The sequence below is a fragment of the Rissa tridactyla genome, chromosome W, assembly GCF_028500815.1.
Source record: "Rissa tridactyla isolate bRisTri1 chromosome W, bRisTri1.patW.cur.20221130, whole genome shotgun sequence".
Taxonomy (NCBI): domain Eukaryota; kingdom Metazoa; phylum Chordata; class Aves; order Charadriiformes; family Laridae; genus Rissa; species Rissa tridactyla.
In genome coordinates this window covers 29179732-29197278 of record NC_071496.1, presented here as the reverse complement: position 1 = coordinate 29197278, position 17547 = coordinate 29179732, and the positions used below count along the sequence as shown (strand labels likewise).

Genomic DNA, 17547 nt, shown 5'->3' with positions numbered 1-17547 from the left:
GCAGATCACTGACTACTTCCTCCTGGATTATGGGTGGGTTGTTCTGCTCTCCATCCTTATCTTCCAGCTCAGGAGGCTGAACACCCTGGGGATAGCTGGTGTGACTATTGAAGACGGAGGCAAAGAAGGCATTAAGTATCTCAGCCTTCTCCTCGTCCTTGGTTGCAACTTTGCCCCCCCCGGCATCCAGTAAGGGATGGAGGTTCTCCCTGGCTTTCTTTTTGTTGATGTATTTATAAAAACCTTTTTTCTTGTCCTTAATGTTAGTGGCCAAGTTGAGCTCCAGCTGGGCTTTTGCCTTCCTAATTTTCTCTCTGTATAACCTAACGAGATCTCTGTACTCCTCCTGAGTTGCCTGTCCCTTCTTCCAAAGGTGGTAAACCCTCTTTTTATTCCTAAATCCCATCAGATGTTCCTTGTTCATCCAGGCTGGCCATTTTCCCCGCCCTTTAGACTTGCGACGCTTGGGCACAGCCTGCTCCTGGGCCTTTAAGATTTCCTTCTTGAAGAGTGTCCAGCCTTCCTGGACCCCTTTGCCCTTCAGGACTGTCTCCCAAGGGACTCTCTCAACCAGTGTCCTGAACAGGCCAAAGTCCGCCCTCTGGAAGTCCAAGGTGGAGGTTTTGCTAACCTCCTTCCTTACATCACTACGAATTGAAAACTTGACCATTTCATGATCACTAAGCCCAAGACGACCTCCGACCACCACATCTCCCACTAGTCCTTCTCTGTTTGTGAGCAGTAGGTCTAGCGAGGCACCTCCCCTGGTAGGCTCAGCTACCAGTTGTGTCAGGAAGTTCTCTTCCATGCACTTGAGGAACCTCCTAGCCTGCCTGCTCTCTGCTGTGTTATATTTCCAGCAGATATCCGGCAGGATCCAGCACGTCTTTAAATTATTTTCTACAAATAACACAGAAAGCATCACTAAAACCATTGACCGTCCTTGAGCAAAAATCCAGAGGCGCCTTCTTCTGCTTTCTCTGATGCAAATAGCCGTCTTCTGAGTCTTTTTGTTACCCCCTAGTCAAGCTGGAATAAATTTTCAAGATTTTTCAGAACACTGTTTTTTTACAAGAAGAGACACTGATACAGACTCCAGGCATTTTGTCCCAAACATTCTTTTCAAAATGTACTAACTCAAGTCTTTCTTACCTCGATCAGAGATGGCAGCAGCAACCATGCTTTATGCAAGCATTTCCATTTAAGCAAATCTCTGCTAAGACACATGCATGGCAGTTCTGTAGCAAGAAAACATATTGTCCTGTCTCCCTTTTCTATATGCCATCTGGCTCCTTCCTGTCTCACTTGAGAAAATGCCTCATCCAAAGTTTCATGGCTTTTGCTTTCTCCCCTTTCTAAGAAGGATTGGTACTATAAGGATTAGTATACTTTAGCTGTAGAAAACTCAAAGAGCCCAGTAGATTTGAAAAAAAGAGGACCAGGATAGAGTGTTCAACTATTGGCTTGAAATACTAAACAGCGCTGGGGTACTTTCAGTACAGATTTACCACATATTGCTAACAGATCACATTGTTCTGAAGTATCATTTCTTTGTGAGTGGAAATTATCACCAACAAGAACTATGTAAGTTCTATAAAAACACCAAATATAAACAGATATTATACTTGACCTAAAAATCAAGGGCACACTGTAAACACACACTAGCATGCCACATATACTCCACCTTTGCTTCCCAAATACTGTTTTTCTTATGTTTATACATTCTGATTCAAATGTCACAGTAATGACATAGCCGCCATAGAAATGTTCAACAGACCGAGTCTTTTTTAATTACAATCGCAGATTAGGTGCCTTTCTAGTCTTTCCTTTCACATCCTTTTATTCCAATGTCAAAGAAAATATGTAGCGAGGCATTTATGTTTGCATATACTATCCTCCTGACTACATGTTCAGACAAATAAATTCATTAGCGAGACAAGTTGTACAAATGTCATCTCTGCATCTCTTTAAAGCTCATTATTTCCTTTTCTTCCTCACTTAACTTTTTCATGTTAGAATGCATTCAGCATTTTTGCTGTTTTCAGCCACTAACAAAATGGTGGGCTGGACCTGCATGCCAGTGCTGACAGCCAGCAGCACTGCCCACACATCCTTCCTGCACAGGAAAATCAGGTTAACTGATAGTACAGCTGCTCCATGAAGCCAGCACGGGGCAGGGTGGGTGGAAGAAAGCCAGCATGGCTTCAAAAGAACAAAGACAGAGGGAACCATCTAATACGTGCAAAGGTACGTGCATTTCAAAGTTGTAAAATAACTTACAAGAAGAATCATTTTCAGAAGTGAGGAAGGGGAAGAGAGAAAGGGGAAAGAGACGTCTGAGCTTTACTGAGGCAAAAAAAGCCAAAACCTTGTGAGAGCAGAATTGCAGATAACTGCCTATAATCTAAGTTCCAGCCCAAATAAAACTTTATATTTGTTTTGACATAAACTAGGTTCAGCCACTTTTCTCATAGAAAGGTGTTTGTGGATCATGCCTCAGGTCTCCTGACTTCCGTCAAAAACAGACCTACCTGTGTAAAGAGCAAGCACGATGAATTCAAAGGTGAATAAGGAAGTTGTTCTCCACCTCCATAGTCTAATCACTTAACTATGATACAGGCATTGATATAGCATCTATATTGCTGAAAGCAAAGTCAAAAAACAGAGAGAAAATTATTCAAAAGGTAAGAAACATATTTTGGCCATTCTTGTACCTGGAAGCATTGGAAAATGTTGTCCCAAAAGGCTGCAGATTCTTCCTTGGAGATTTGCAAGACTCCCTGGGACAAAGCCCAAGAAACCCAGCCCAAATTTAGTGTCGGCCCTGCCGTGAGCAGGACACTGAACTAGATGATCTTCCAGCCTGAGTGATCCTATGATTTTTGTGAACTGCCTTTCTGCAAGCTTGAATAGCCTTTAAAGTTACCTTAAAAAAAACCAGAAATATTTATAATTCATTAGAAAAATCTTCATTTCATAAAGTTGCAACTATGCTTGTACAACTTGTACTTCCCCATCTAGCAAACATACCACTGTAATGGGTGATGCTGCCCCACACTGTGCCAACTCCACATCCACTTTTTCATTACCTAGGAAGCATGAGCTACCTTATTTCAAGCTAGTTAAATTGCAGATACTGTTCAACCCAATTCAGTTAAAGTAGCACAAAGTCGCATGTTGATTAAAATTATTTACTTCAGTTAAGCTTAATGTGCTGGTGGATTTTGTTTATAAACTTGTGATAGAGCAAACCACTCAATGTAAACACAAATGGGGATGTGTGTATACACATATATAAAGCCGATTTAACTAAATAAAAAAAATTAAATATATCCTTAAACATCAATTTATGTGTACAGAAGGCTGAGGCTTGGCCATCTGGCATCCTAACATCCTCTTTTGTTAACCTTTTTCCATGTGGGAACTCTCTACTTTATATACAAGTACTGATGTATGATTCTGTAAATACTGTCCATATTTCATATTCTACAAAGTGTCTATAAATCACATCAAGTCAGGACAGCCCTAGGCAGACATGGCAAGTCACCGAAGTAAGCATCACACACTTTAAAAATAATCCTCATTTATTTGAAAAACAGTACATCAAAGAAATACTTGACCTGTGCGTTCACAGACTTCATAAATAGTTCGATAAACAATTAGTACTGTGCAGCCAACCCACATCAGACATCATCCATAAGTTTCTAAGTGCTTAGCAAAAACATCGAACTAGAACATCGTTGGTCCCATTTTACAGCTGGAAACAGAAAAGTCAGATGAGTTGTCTGAGGTCTCATAGGAAATCAGTGTCACAAATGGGGGAAAAGGCCTGCGACTCCTGACTCTCAAACCCAATCTCAAGCCACAGATGACTTGACCATGACTAAATTTATAAAAAAAAACTGAGACCAAAAATTACTTGGTTGTTTCAACTCAAATAAGAAACAAAGCTTTTTTGTAGGTATAGGATGTGGTCATTATTGCAGCAATTTGTGAATCGATAAAACCAGATATCCCAAAGTCAGGGGAGGAGGTCCCTTAATAAAAGCTTGATGGGTAGAAACGGGACAGCAGCATAGAGCAAGCTAGACCCCAGGGTCCACTGGAACCACCAAAACCAAACTGGTGGCAGAGCAATGTTCCAGAGAAACCCAAAAAATGCCAAGGGGCATTTCCAAGTTGTGAGAGTTTCTGCAGGGACCCCATCACTAACAAACACTTCCCTCATGCTGTAGTGTGGGGATCCCAGCTGCGAGGAGGCTCACAGACCACTTTGCTACCTGGAGGCCTGGCAGGGCTATGGGCAGCAGAGGCTGTTGGAATACAGTTGCTCTACAGCTGAACCAGGGCTTGCTCAGGCACCCATTAGCCTGGGATCGTGGCAGCGCAAGGCCACGGGACTTGCACAGAAAGCCACTTCTACACAGGGTCTTCATTTCTGCAATATGGCTATTCTTATGATTACTGCTCAACTTCACATGTTCTGCATTTCGACATAGCACCACACTGTTGAACACTAATTAGCAATAGCATTTGTTATCCACTGCGTGTAGAAATACTGTCTCAAGAGGACTGATTTCACAGGAGGATTTCTATGGGCAGAGATAGAAATTAAGATCGACCCCCAAAGGGGCTGTAGAGGCTGCCCTTGGGACACACCCATATACTGCTTTCAAAGAATAACAGCACATGATTCTGTTTCAATGAACCACGACCAATTTCATAGGCATGTCATAGTGCCTGAACACACACTTTATAGAAAGAAAAACAACACACAGATGAGCTGGGAGAAGAGAACAATGCTATGTGTAATGTGGTATCTAAGGATCTTCCTTCCCTTATATCATCCAGTCATATTCTCATTGCAAAGATCTTTGTTAGCTCCCACAGAGGGGGAGTTTGGGACTTCAGGTGAGGCCACACAGCTCATTTGGTGTCATGCTGTTCTCTTGGTTTTGTCTGTGAGCTGAGCACTTCCAGTTTTCCTGAGGTAGCAGATATAGAGGTCTTTGTTTCACATCTTTAAGAAAAACAAAAGTGAAGGAAAAGGGGGCAGACAGACACATTGGAGTTTTTTAGGAAAGACACAAACACAATTGATGTAAAACGTGTTTCTGAAACATTCCATTGGGACAGACAGCACCAGAGCCTCCAAAAGCAAACCTTACCCTTTCAGAATCATCTTGAAGAACAATTACAGGATTATTGTAGCAAGTTACAAAACAGTTAATCAATCAGAGGCATGACTTTCCATAAATAAATGTCCAGGCACCTGGCTCTCCAGGGCCCTGAACTTGACACAGAACGATCATTTTGCTTGCTAACATCCTGCAGCAGGTAAAGGCAGAGGAACTGCAGGCCCTGTGCTATAACAGTACCCAGTACTGACAGCAGGGAAGACAGTACTGCTATAGTGAGGCATTCACAGAATATATATGCAGAAAATATTTATCAGAGGACAAATAAACTCACTCTTTCTGTTGTTCTGCCAGTTTTTCAGCCAAGTATTTACCAGGACAGGGTCTACTTTGGAATCAAACTTATTGATGAGCCAGCGCCTGTAATTCATAAACCATCTTAATCCTGCAGCCCCATAGATGCAGACACTGCAAAGGTGGGTACCAGTGCATGGAGGATACAAATGATCTTCAAGATAATTCCATTTCACCAAACAAGTTTTGCTTTGTAGGTCTGTTCTATCCTGGGACAACCTTGAAATTTCTCAAGGGACCCCAGGAACATGTATAAGAGTAGCCCAGAAATGTTCATCCAGAGAGTACATATCCCTTGACCATTCAAAAAAAATTTTTGCAAGAGAACTTTCAAGAGTATATCAAATAAATGCTCAACTTAAAACAAAATAGGCACTGCCTACAAATATCTCAATATTATGAGGTGGCAGATTCTTGGAAATGTTGGTTTTTACAGGCATCTGCATGTATTCATAAGGCACTTTCATAAATTCATAGTGATAAGTAAATCGTTCCCTTTTGCTGCTACTTCGCTTTACGGTTTCCAGCATGTTTCCTCCACCAAGTTTCTTCAGTTCAGTGACCAACTGGAAATTTGACCTCAAAGGGAAATCTTGGGCACACAAATTAATAACATACTTTCAGGGAACTGGAGAGTCCATCAAATCAGACAAACAATTGAAATCTGCTTGCAGCCTTGTCCACTGTCTCCAATTTTGATGAGATGAAAATATTGGGGAAACATTTAGCTAGATTGTTCATAGCAGATTTTAAACTTTTTGCTGCTTTTTGGTCATAATGGATGCAGTAAATATTTTGATGACTGTACAGAGAATGTATGAGCCTTTCTACCATTACTGCATCTTTGTGAACAACCAAGGAATAGGCTATTGGAAAATTCTCTTCCCCTGGTTTTAGGTAGTATTTCCTACGTGAATGATACACGTGGCAATCACTTGTCATTGCTACATCATCTTCATCATCTAAATCAAGTATCTCTTTTTTTCTAATCTCTAAACTCTTGCCAATTTCACAGGGATCTTGTTTGTATATAGATGAACAATTAATTTCATACTGGAAGTAATTTCTAAGATAGGAATACCTGTTTCTAACATAGGAAGAAGTGTTCAAGAAACACTTAACCAAATAAATGTCCTTAGGTGGAAAAAAGTATCTTTCGATATGGAGGAGTTTCAGCAGTACAATCAGTCACTCCATAACACACAGGATCAGAATCTTCCTTCTTGCGGGACATTTGCAGGGACACTTACGTCTCTTCATTCTGTAAGAAAACAGAGATATGATGGTATTTTAAATCAGGAACAATACATCAGAGACAATTCCAGCTTCTAACAGACATGTGCACACCGGTCTGGCTACAGCATAAACACCACCTTAGCAGGACAGGGCACTGTAAATCTGCGTATTCTTCTTAATCATCATATTAATTCAAAGACAGATTTTGCCACAATAATAGGCAAAGTTTTCATTCCTCTGTGTTAGCTGACTGAAGGCAATAAAACAACTCAAATTTCAGATAATTTCCAGTTAAATAAGAGTGTTGGAACAAGACTCCTACTGTTTATTTTCAAAACCTTTTTTTAATTTCTTATGAGTCACAAACTGAAGTATAGCAACCCCTTCATTGAAAGAAACATGACTATCCTCTAAGTGAGTAGGAAGGAGAGTTTATTTTCCCAAGTAACTCCAGGGAATTCAACGCGAGAAGCAAGGGAATCTCTTTGAGTCTGCAAAGACTGTGTACTTAATGGTAGGTATTAGTATTTTAAAAAAATAAAGCATTAAACTGCAAGCTTTAGAATTCAGTTGGAGCATCCTCATTGTCTCTAACACTGGGGCTAGCCCATGAAGATGTCCAAGGGGAAATTAATTTCCTTCCTGTCCTCTCCCAGTAGAGTCTGACATGCCCAAGGTCCTCTCTGTGCCCAAATTTCTTCTGGAAAATAGTGCTAATAACTGTCTCTGATTAGAGACAGATGAAGACATAGCACTTGCATCCACTGGAACGAGTATATAATGTAACCTTCTGAAGGCAGGAGGGGTAGCAGTGAGCAATAGTGCATCTATCCTGTTCTCTGCTGCATGACACAACCCCAGCTGCAACTGCAAAAACACAGACATGGCCCTTTTTTATGCAACAGGGTATTTAATAACATTCCTGTGTAGCAACTTAACAACTGAGGTATTACCACAATAAAAGCTAAATACAGTGATTCTCTTTCCATATAGCTTTGCTTTACCAGCTGAGTGCAAGCAGCATTGTTGCTATTCCTGAATTAAAATGAGACCGGAGTTGACATTAGTTTAAACTCTGCTTTCTCTCTAAATTGAACAGCTCCCAATATTTTCTTTTGAGAAGAAGCTTTGTCAGCTTATGTTCAGACCTGTTATGGGGTTTGAAACTTTGGAAGTGCACAGTCAACAGAAGCATTCATGTAACCTGCTGTAAATATTATGCAATGTCATTACAAGGTCAGAGAGGCTTCAATTCAGAACAGAATGCTACAAAACAGTAATTTGCAAATAAAATAGATGATTTGGGAGGATGGTACATAGTCTCAATGACAGGGGGTTCCCTGGACAGTGGGCAGCTTGTCTCTAGGTCTCCCCACATCACTTGCTCCCTGCCTCCCCCATGTCAGATGCAGGACAGGGGACACAGACAAAGCACCACGTGCTCTCTGGTTCCTGAAGCTACACAACAGGTGATGATGCCATGACAAAACAGTCCCCAGTCAGTCCAAACTAATAGCTGGGTGGATGGATGACTCAACACAACCCTTCTTCAATTCCTGCAACAAGCATAAGGCAAATGCATGTAACACTGTGCCTTATTCTCCTCAACTGTACCAACCTCATCAGGAACTTTACTTCCACATACAATACCAAAAAAGAGTCCTTCAAACCAAATGTTCCTCTTCCCCAGTTTCCAGGTGCAGTTACCGGCAGGAATAAAATGGTGGGACCACCAGAAGCAGCTCAGATGGCTGCAGACCCTACATACGCATGTAAAATCAAGTATTGACGTATGCACGCAGCACTTACTGCAAGACTAACTTGGGCATCTTTAGCATTCCCACCAACGTCAGGTCTTGCAAGCAGTAGCTTCGCAGCCAAAATTCAACTTGTCAAGATGGAGCTGCTTCATTAGTCTGTTCTCCCTGCCTTTCTCCGTGCCTTTCTCCTTGTTATTTCTCTTTTGGGGGCAACAGAAAGGAGAAAGAAATGCCATATCCTTGTTTCACCCGGGTATGCCAGGTATAGATTGGGGAAGGGAGCGGGGTGAGCCAACACATACCTATTTTGTAGAAGCCAGAGCTCGACAGCTCTCTGTAGGTTTTATGAACAGCCTTTATGTACGCTAACAAACAGAGATCTCTCTCCGCATTGCTCCATTATCATGAAGCCAAAATCCCACCTTCCCCCTTAGCCAGCACATGCTTGCCTTCACTTCTTCTCCAAACTAATCCCAGCTCAGTGTCTAATCCAGGTCTCCCCTTTATCTACTTCCTTCATGTATCTATGTGCCTGGAGAAAATTCACTCTCAAAAGTCGCTCCTAACCAAAGCTAGGTTTCAAGCCATGTGACAGAAGCCCTATGGAGGAGAACGCGGCTAACCTGCTCCCATTTTTTCTTTGGAGGAAGCAGACCTGTGCAGCATGATCTCTCTGTGCATCCCACTCTGTGCCTCTGCCTGGTGGTCTCCTTGGCTACCAAGGACAACCCGTATCACTCCCGGATGAACAGGGATCACCTCATTTAGGGAATGAATCTTCCCTTCCTCTCTATCTCCTTCAGAAAGGCAAAAGAGAACCTGGGGGGAAAAAAAAGGGGGGGGGGGGGGAAGTAGTGTATCCTCCACTGCTCCAAACCCCCTCTATCTATGGTAGCCCTGCCCAACTACCACCCAGCATCAAACATTCTGTTTCTAGGTAAACCAACAGAAAGGCGAAAGGCCATCACGATATGCTTTCCTGCCTGAAACTACCGATCTAGACCACTGGAGCCCTGTGCGGTCCGGAGTTAGACCAGGGCATGCAAGAAATCACCTGGAAAGCATAGAGGACTCCCTCTTCGCAGCAGGCGAGCAAAGGATTTGCACTTAGCTGCCTGAATATTCCAATGGTTTTCAGCACTGCCAACCACAAGATACTATTGTGCCATATAAAGAGGTCATAGAAATCCTGAAGACTGTGGTGACATGGTTCGAATTCCCCATGGAGGAAGGAATTAAGGAGCACTGGTGAGAAATCTCAGCTCTCCTCCAGGCAAAAACACTTTGGGAAAAGTTCTCCTCTCTTTTCTCCCTGATAAAAGATCTCTGCTTAATACATGCCTGCTCCCACAGCAATGCAAACTTGGTTGAGTTGTTTGCATTACCAGCTTTGCAGAAAGACATGGTTAGTTCCTTCTGGTTTTCCCTCTACTCTATACAAATCAAGGCACTTGGTTGGTCTCTGGGGAAGGTAGAGGAGATGATGTTCCTGGGAAGTTGGGGAAGGAGAAAAGCAGTGAAGTGCTTTGCTAAGTGATTTATTTTTTTTTTAGTAAACTGGCTGAGTTAAATTTTTAATTCTACTTGATCATTCAATGCTGCTAGCTGTGAAAGTTAATTTATTCACGTGCTAGTATTTACTGCTGCTAGCTGGTTATTTTCATCCAAATTTATCTATTGATAGGGATTATGGAGTACATTGTAGGAGTACTTTTTATTGGCATTAAATCTAGATAAGTTGATTTTATCAAGTTTGTCTGGTTTTCCACCCACTTTCCCTGCACTGGAGCCTCAGCCTATGCCCCTGTAACAGATAGTGGCACCCACTACCAACCTCGTTCCACGCAACTCACCCCCTTGTTTTGGCCTGCCTGATGTAATACTTTGATTTCCTCTAAATGATGGACAACCAAAGAGCTAAGTAACTAACTATAATTACTTACGTGCTGCTTTATGGATCTCTAATTGTGAGGTTCAAGATGTGGAAAAATACACCATTACTTTTAGATCCAAGCCTAATTAAATGATAAGTCTGCCAATTTTAAGACCCTGAAGACTTAAGACAACATAGTGCCCCAAGGAACAACAACAAAAATCTAGTTTACCACAGCCTGTTTTGTGCTTCTAGAAGAGGAAAGACAGCTTCTCACCAGATACAAGGGAAACACAGGTTAGCAAAGATTTAGCAATTATGGATATCACACATGACTTTGTCCTGTCTCACAATGATTTTGTTATCCCAGTGTTAAATATGAGGACTCTTTATTGCATGGGATACATAGATTTGCATTTCCTTACAGAACCTGCTGTGCTGACAGTAAGTTGTTTTGCTTGTCTGTCTGCCACTCAGTCCCAACCCTTTATATGTTCTTTAGAAAAGGCTGAATGTTCTTTTCTAGTTCTCTCCAATACATCGGTGATCCCCATAATTACAGTAGACTATCTAACATTATGTCCTGCATGTCTATGTCCCAGAGATATATCGAGGTAAGGAAAGTCTGTCTCTGCTCTCCAGCCAGGAAAAGAGGTAAGCAACTTCTACAGGGTCGTGCAAGAAGACAGCAGCACAAGAGAGAAGCGAACCTGGCTCTTCTGCATCCCCAACTAATCTGAACTGCTGTGGTGGGTTGACCTTGGCTGGCCACCAGGTGCCCACCAAGCCACACTATCAGTCCCCCTCCTCAGCAGGATGGGGGGGGAATAAGATGAAAAAGAACTCGTGGGTCAAGATAAAGGAAGTTTAATAAAGAAAAAGCAAAGACCACTCATGGAAGCAAAGGAAAACAAAAAGATTTATTCTCTACTTGCCATCAGCAGGCACTGTCCAGCCACTTCCTGGGAAGTAGGGCTTCAGTATGAGTAGTGGTTGCTGTGGAAGATAAATGTCATTATAACAAATGCCCCCCTCTTCCTCCTCCTTTCTCTTAGCTTTTAATGCTGAGCATGATGTCATGTGGTATGGGACAGTTAGTAAGGGAATCTGGGGTGCAGGTTATCTTCTCTTCTTCCAGTTATAGGCAGTGACAATGGAAGAAGCAGACGCGCTCGGTCTCTTAATACATGGCTCCATGGCTCCACAATTTTGGGGTTTTTGACAATGGGTTGGCCTACACAGCACCAGGCTTGCTGGTGTCAGATGGGATTCATCTTTGTCAAATGGGGGAAGAGGGTCTTTGCTCATCAGTTAGCAGGGCTCATTGACCGAGCTTTAAACTAGACTTGATCAGGGAGGGGGGTGTTATCAGGCTTGCTCGTGACAAGCCAAGGGAGGACACACCAAGGTTTGAGGGATGGGTTGCTAGCGAGGGCCCTCAACCTGTTGCTCCAAGATGTGCTGGGTACGCTGCAGCACACTCAAAGTCTTATGGAGAGGAGCCAGAGGCTCCTGAGGCAATAGGAGCCAACAGGAAACATGAGTAAAACACCTCAAAGGAAGGCCACCTGGAGAGCATCATGAAGGAATTGCAGCCACTCCAGCCAGTAAGTCAACTTCAACAAGGACCCAGCTTAAGTGTCTCTATGCAAATGCACATAGCATGGGGAATAAACAGGAGGAGTTAGAGATGTGCACATGCCTCCAGGGCTATGGTCTCATTGGCATCACAGAGATGTGGTGGTATGGCTCCTATGACTGGATTGATGGAATGGAGGAATACAGGCTCTTTAGGAAGAACAAGCAGGGGAGATGAGGAGGGGGTGTCACCCTCTATGTCAATGACCAGCTGGAGTGCATGGAGCTCTGCCTGGGGATGGAAGAGGAGCCAAATGAGAGCTTATGGGTCAGGATTAAAGGGAGGGCAGGGGTAGGTGACATTACAGTGGGGGTCTGCTACAGGCCACCCAACCAGGAAGACTGAGGGGATGAGGCTCTCTACAGATAGATAGAAGCAGCATCACATTCACAGGCCATGGTCCTGATGGGGGACTTCAACCACCCCGATATCTGTTGGAGGGTGTCCTGGTTCCGTCGGGGATAGGGTTAATTTCCCCCAGGCTCTGTCAGGGACACAGGTATTCCATCCCATGTGAGCTATGCCCAGTCTGTAGCCAGGAGCTGGCTGGGGGAGGGGGCAGGCCAGGAGCTGGCTGGGGGAGGGGGCAGGAAGTCACCGCTTGTGGTACTGTAATCGCGTTTGTACAGTCCTCTATCTGTGTTATTGCTGTTTTTCTTGTTCCCTTTGCTAATCTGTTAAACTGCCTTTGTCTCAACCGACAAGTTTTGCCAGGGAGCGGGGGGAGATTGAGAGCGTGGCCACGTGGTTCTTTGTTGCCATCTGAGGCTAAACCACAACAGTACTTTTTGGTGCCCAACGTGGGGCTTGAAGGGCTGAGATAATGACAAATACAACTAGAGCTTTTCAAAATGAATTTGTTGTGTGCATTTATTACTTTAGTTTAATAGTCGCTGGTCACCATGTTGCTCGGTTTGTTCTCATGGCTGTGTTATGTAAATTCCTATATGGTTTCCCCACGATGCTGTTTATCACCTCTGGGAGAGGGATCAGAATTATCACTTTGCTGTCCCGTGTAATATCAACTTATGATATGATAATACCACCATTCAGACAGCTATGTTAGGGTGTTTATGTGGTATTGCTGTACTGCCCGTAACTCGGGCGCCATCTCTCATATTTAATAATAATCACACTCAATCTATGGTGGAAACGGGGGGGACACTTTCCCCAGCTCTTTTGCCTCCCTTTTCTCCTTCGGGCCAGGTATGACAGCTTTTGAGAATTTTGAATATCCTTGGGATGCTCAAACCAGCCTGGTCCTAGTGTTATGTCTCCTGAATGTGTTCCGGGTCCTGTTTAAGGTTAAACAGCTATTTAAGACTACCACCCAGAGATCTGCCCCGAGGCTGGATAGTCAGGGGTGGCATGGCATGTGGGAGAACATGGGCAGGTATCCAGAGAGCTTCTTGCCTCCAATGGTCTGGGACTTCACCCCTGAACAATTACAGGACCCTGATAAAGTCATAGAATATTTGAAAGGAAAATGCTGTGGCTATTCCAGAGAGGCACAGCTCACCAGTATCAACTGAGCACTGCTCAATATTATGCAGCACCCTCAGGGGAAAGAGAGGGAAACCAGACCGACAGACACTGCAGCTACCCCAACACCTGCGACAGACACTGCAGCTACGCAAACCCTGGCGGCAGGCACTGCATCTGAACCAGAAAACCAACCCATGACGGTATCAGTTGCCCCCATACAGAAGAAGAAGTACACAAAGAAATCAGTTCGCTTAGTAAGGGATGATAATGAACCAGGGCCATCACGAGAACAGGAGGAAGAGGCAGAACCAGAGATAATCACTCGATCCCTATCCCTGAGTGAGCTGCGGGATATGCGAAAAGATTTCAGCCAACTTCCAGGCGAGCACATTGTCACCTGGCTGCTTCAATGTTGGGATAACGGGGACAGTAGCCTGGAATTAGAGGGTAGGGAGGCCAGGCAGCTGGGATCCCTGTCTAGGGAAGGGGGCGTTGACAAGGCAATTGGGAAAAAGACCCAATCCCTCAACCTCTGGAAACGACTCCTGTCAGGCGTGAGGGAAACGTACCCCTTCAGTGAGGATGTTGTATGTCACCCAAGCAAGTGGACCACCATGGTATCCAGTACCTGAGAGAATTATCCATGCGGGAGATGATTTATTATGACTTGGACAATGCAGACTTACCCACTGACCCTGATGAGGTGCAGTGCACAAGGCCCACGTGGTGGAAGTTTGTACGGAGCGCACCATCATCATATGCCACCTCACTGGCAGTAATGGAATGGAAAGGTGAAGAGGGACCAATGGTGGATGAGGTGGCTGGCCGGCTCCGGAGATATGAAGAAAGTCTCTCTTCCCCCCTTGTCTCAGCTGTGGAGAAACTGTCCCGGAAGGTCCAGCAACTTGAAGAGAATATGTTCTACTCCCCACCTGTACGGGCCAGCATCTCAGAGCAGGCGTTTCTCCACTCCAGAGAGAATGCAGAGGGTACACACCACCCTGTGGTTCTACCTGCGTGACCACGGGGAGGACATGAGGAAGTGGGATGGACAATCTACTTGGATCCTGTGGACACGGGTACAGGAGTTGCAAGGAAGGACAACCACAAAAGGGGATCCCTCCAGGAAAAGTACCACCCCAGTTTCCAGGGGGCAGTTCCCCAGACAGAGCAGAAGGCCTGATCTTGCTTCTGATCCTCCTGAAGGAACTTCCATGTCATTTCTGCAAGAAGTGAGTAACGGATACTATGACCAGGATTAGAGGGGCCCTGCCTCTGGCCAGGTGGAGGAAAGGGACAACCGGGTTTATTGGACGGTGTGGATTCGATGGCCTGGCACATCAGAACCACAGAAGTATAAGGCTCTAAGTGGGCACCAGTGCACAGTGTACCCTAATGCCATCAAGCTACAGAGGGGCAGAACCCATCTGTATTTCTGGGGTGACAGGGGGATCCCAAGAGTTGACTGTACTGGAAGCTGAAGTGAGCCTAACTGGGAATGAGTGGCAAAAGCATCCCATTGTGACTGGCCCAGAGGCTCCATGCATCCTTGGTATAGATTACCTCAGGAGAGGGTATTTTAAGGACCCAAAAGGGTACTGGTGGGCCTTTGGCATAGCTGCCTTGGAGATGGAGGAAGTTAAACAGTCGTCTACCTTGTCTGGCCTCTCAGAGGACCCTTCTGTGGTGGGATTGCTGAAGGTTAAAGAACAGCAGGTGCCAATTGCTACTGCCACAGTGCATTGGCGACAGTATTGCACTAGCCAAGACTCCCTGATTCCCATCCAGAACACGATTCGTCAGCTAGAAGCCCAAGGAGTGATCAGCAAGACTCGCTCACCATTTAACAGTCCCATATGGCCGGTGCGAAAATCTAATGGAGAGTGGAGGCTAACTGTAGGCTATCGTGGCCTGAATGAAGTCACGCCACCACTGAGTGCTGCTGTGCCAGACATGCTAGAACTGCAGTATGAACTGGAGTCCAAGGCAGCCCAGTGGTATGCCACAGCTGATATAGCCAATGCATTCTTCTCAATCAGAGTGCAGGCCACAGTTTGCTTTCACTTGGATGGGCGTCCAGTACACCTGGAATGGACTGCCCCAGGGGTGGAAACACAGCCCCACCATTTGCCATGGACTGATCCAGACTGCACTGGAACAGGGGGAAGCTCCAGAACATCTGCAATACATTGATGACATCATCGTATGGGGCAATACAGCCGAAGAAGTTTTCGAGAAAGGGAATAAAATAGTCCAAATCCTTCTGAACGCTGGTTTTGCCATAAAACAAAGTAAGGTCAAGGGACCTGCACAGGAGATCCAGTTTTTAGGAATAAAATGGCAAGATGGACGCTGTCAGATCCCAATGGATGTGATCAACAAAATAGCAGCTATGTCTCCACCAACCAGTAAAAAGGAGACACAAGCTTTCTTAGGCATTGTGGGGTTTTGGAGGATGCATATCCCAGATTACAGTCTAATTGTAAGCCCTCTGTATCAAGTGACCCGGAAGAAGAAGGACTTTAAATGGGGTCCTGAGCAACGACAAGCTTTTGAACAAATCAAACAGGAAATAGTCCATGCAGTGGCCCTGGGGCCAGTCCGGGCAGGACAAGATGTTAGAAATGTGCTCTACACTGCAGCCGGGGAGAATGGCCCTACCTGGAGCCTCTGGCAGAAAACACCAGGGGAGACCCGAGGGAGACCCTTAGGATTTTGGAGTTGGGGATACAGAGGATCCGAAGCCCGCTACACTCCAACGGGAAAAGAGATCTTGGCAGCATATGAAGGGGTTCGAGCTGCTTCGGAAGTGGTTGGTACAGAAGCACAGCTCCTCTTAGCACCTCGACTGCTGGTGCTGGGCTGAATGTTCAAAGAGAGGGTCCCCACCACACATCATGCAACTGATGCTACATGGAGTAAGTGGATTGCACTGATCACACAGCGAACTCGAATGGGAAACCCCAGTCGCCCAGGAATTCTGGAAGTGATCATGGACTGGCCAGAAGGCAAGGATTTCAGAATGTCACCAGAGGAGGAGGTGACGTGTGCAGAAGAGGCCCCACCATATAATAAACTGCCAGAAAATGAGAAGAAATATGCCCTGTTCACTGATGGGTCCTGCCGGATTGTGGGAAAGCATCGAAAGTGGAAGGCTGCTGTGTGGAGTCCTACACGACGGGTTGCAGAAGCCAGTGAAGGACAAGGTGAATCGAGCTAGTTTGCAGAGGTGAAAGCCATTCAGCTGGCCTTAGACATTGCCAAGCAAGTAAAAATGGCCAGTACTTTATCTCTACACTGATTCATGGATGGTGGCAAAGGATCTGTGGGGGTGGCTACAGCAGTGGAAGCAGGGCAACTGGCAGCGCAGAGGCAAACCCATCTGGGCTGCTGAACTATGGCAAGATATTGCTGCCCGGATAGAGAATCTGGTTGTGAAAGTACGCCATGTAGATGCCCATGTACCGAAGAATCGGGCCACGGAGGAACATCAGAACAAGCAGCAGGTGGATCGGGCCGCTAGGATTGAAGTGGCTCAGGTGGATCTGGACTGGCAACATAAGGGTGAACTATTCATAGCTCAGTGGGCCCATGACTCCTCAGGCCATCAAGGGAGAGATGCGACATATAGATGGGCTCGTGACCGAGGGGTGGACTTGACCATGGACACTATTGCACAGGGCATCCATGAATGTGAGGCATGCGCTGCAATCAAGCAAGCCAAGCGTTTGAAGCCTCTTTGGTATGGAGGACGATGGCTGAAATATAAATATGGGGAGGCCTGGCAGATTGAGTATATCACACTGCCACAAACCCGTCAAGCGCCATGTGCTCACAATGGTGGAAGCAACCACTGGATGGCTGGAAACACACCCTGTGCCCCATGCCACTGCCCGGAACACTATCCTGGGCCTTGAAAAGCAAGTCCTGTGGCGACATGGTACCCCAGAGAGAATTGAGTCGGACAATGGGACTCATTTCCAAAACAGCCTCATAGACACCTGGGCCAAAGAGCATGGCATTGAGTGGGTACATCACATCCCCTGTCACACACCAGCCTCT

The 17547-nt window shown here is 45.1% G+C and overlaps 1 pseudogene; it reads right to left on the bottom strand.

The window, feature by feature from the left end:
• Positions 1–4926: 4926 nt before the first annotated feature.
• Positions 4927–6752, bottom strand: LOC128901990 (beta-1,3-galactosyl-O-glycosyl-glycoprotein beta-1,6-N-acetylglucosaminyltransferase 4-like; annotated as a pseudogene).
• Positions 6753–17547: the final 10795 nt, after the last annotated feature.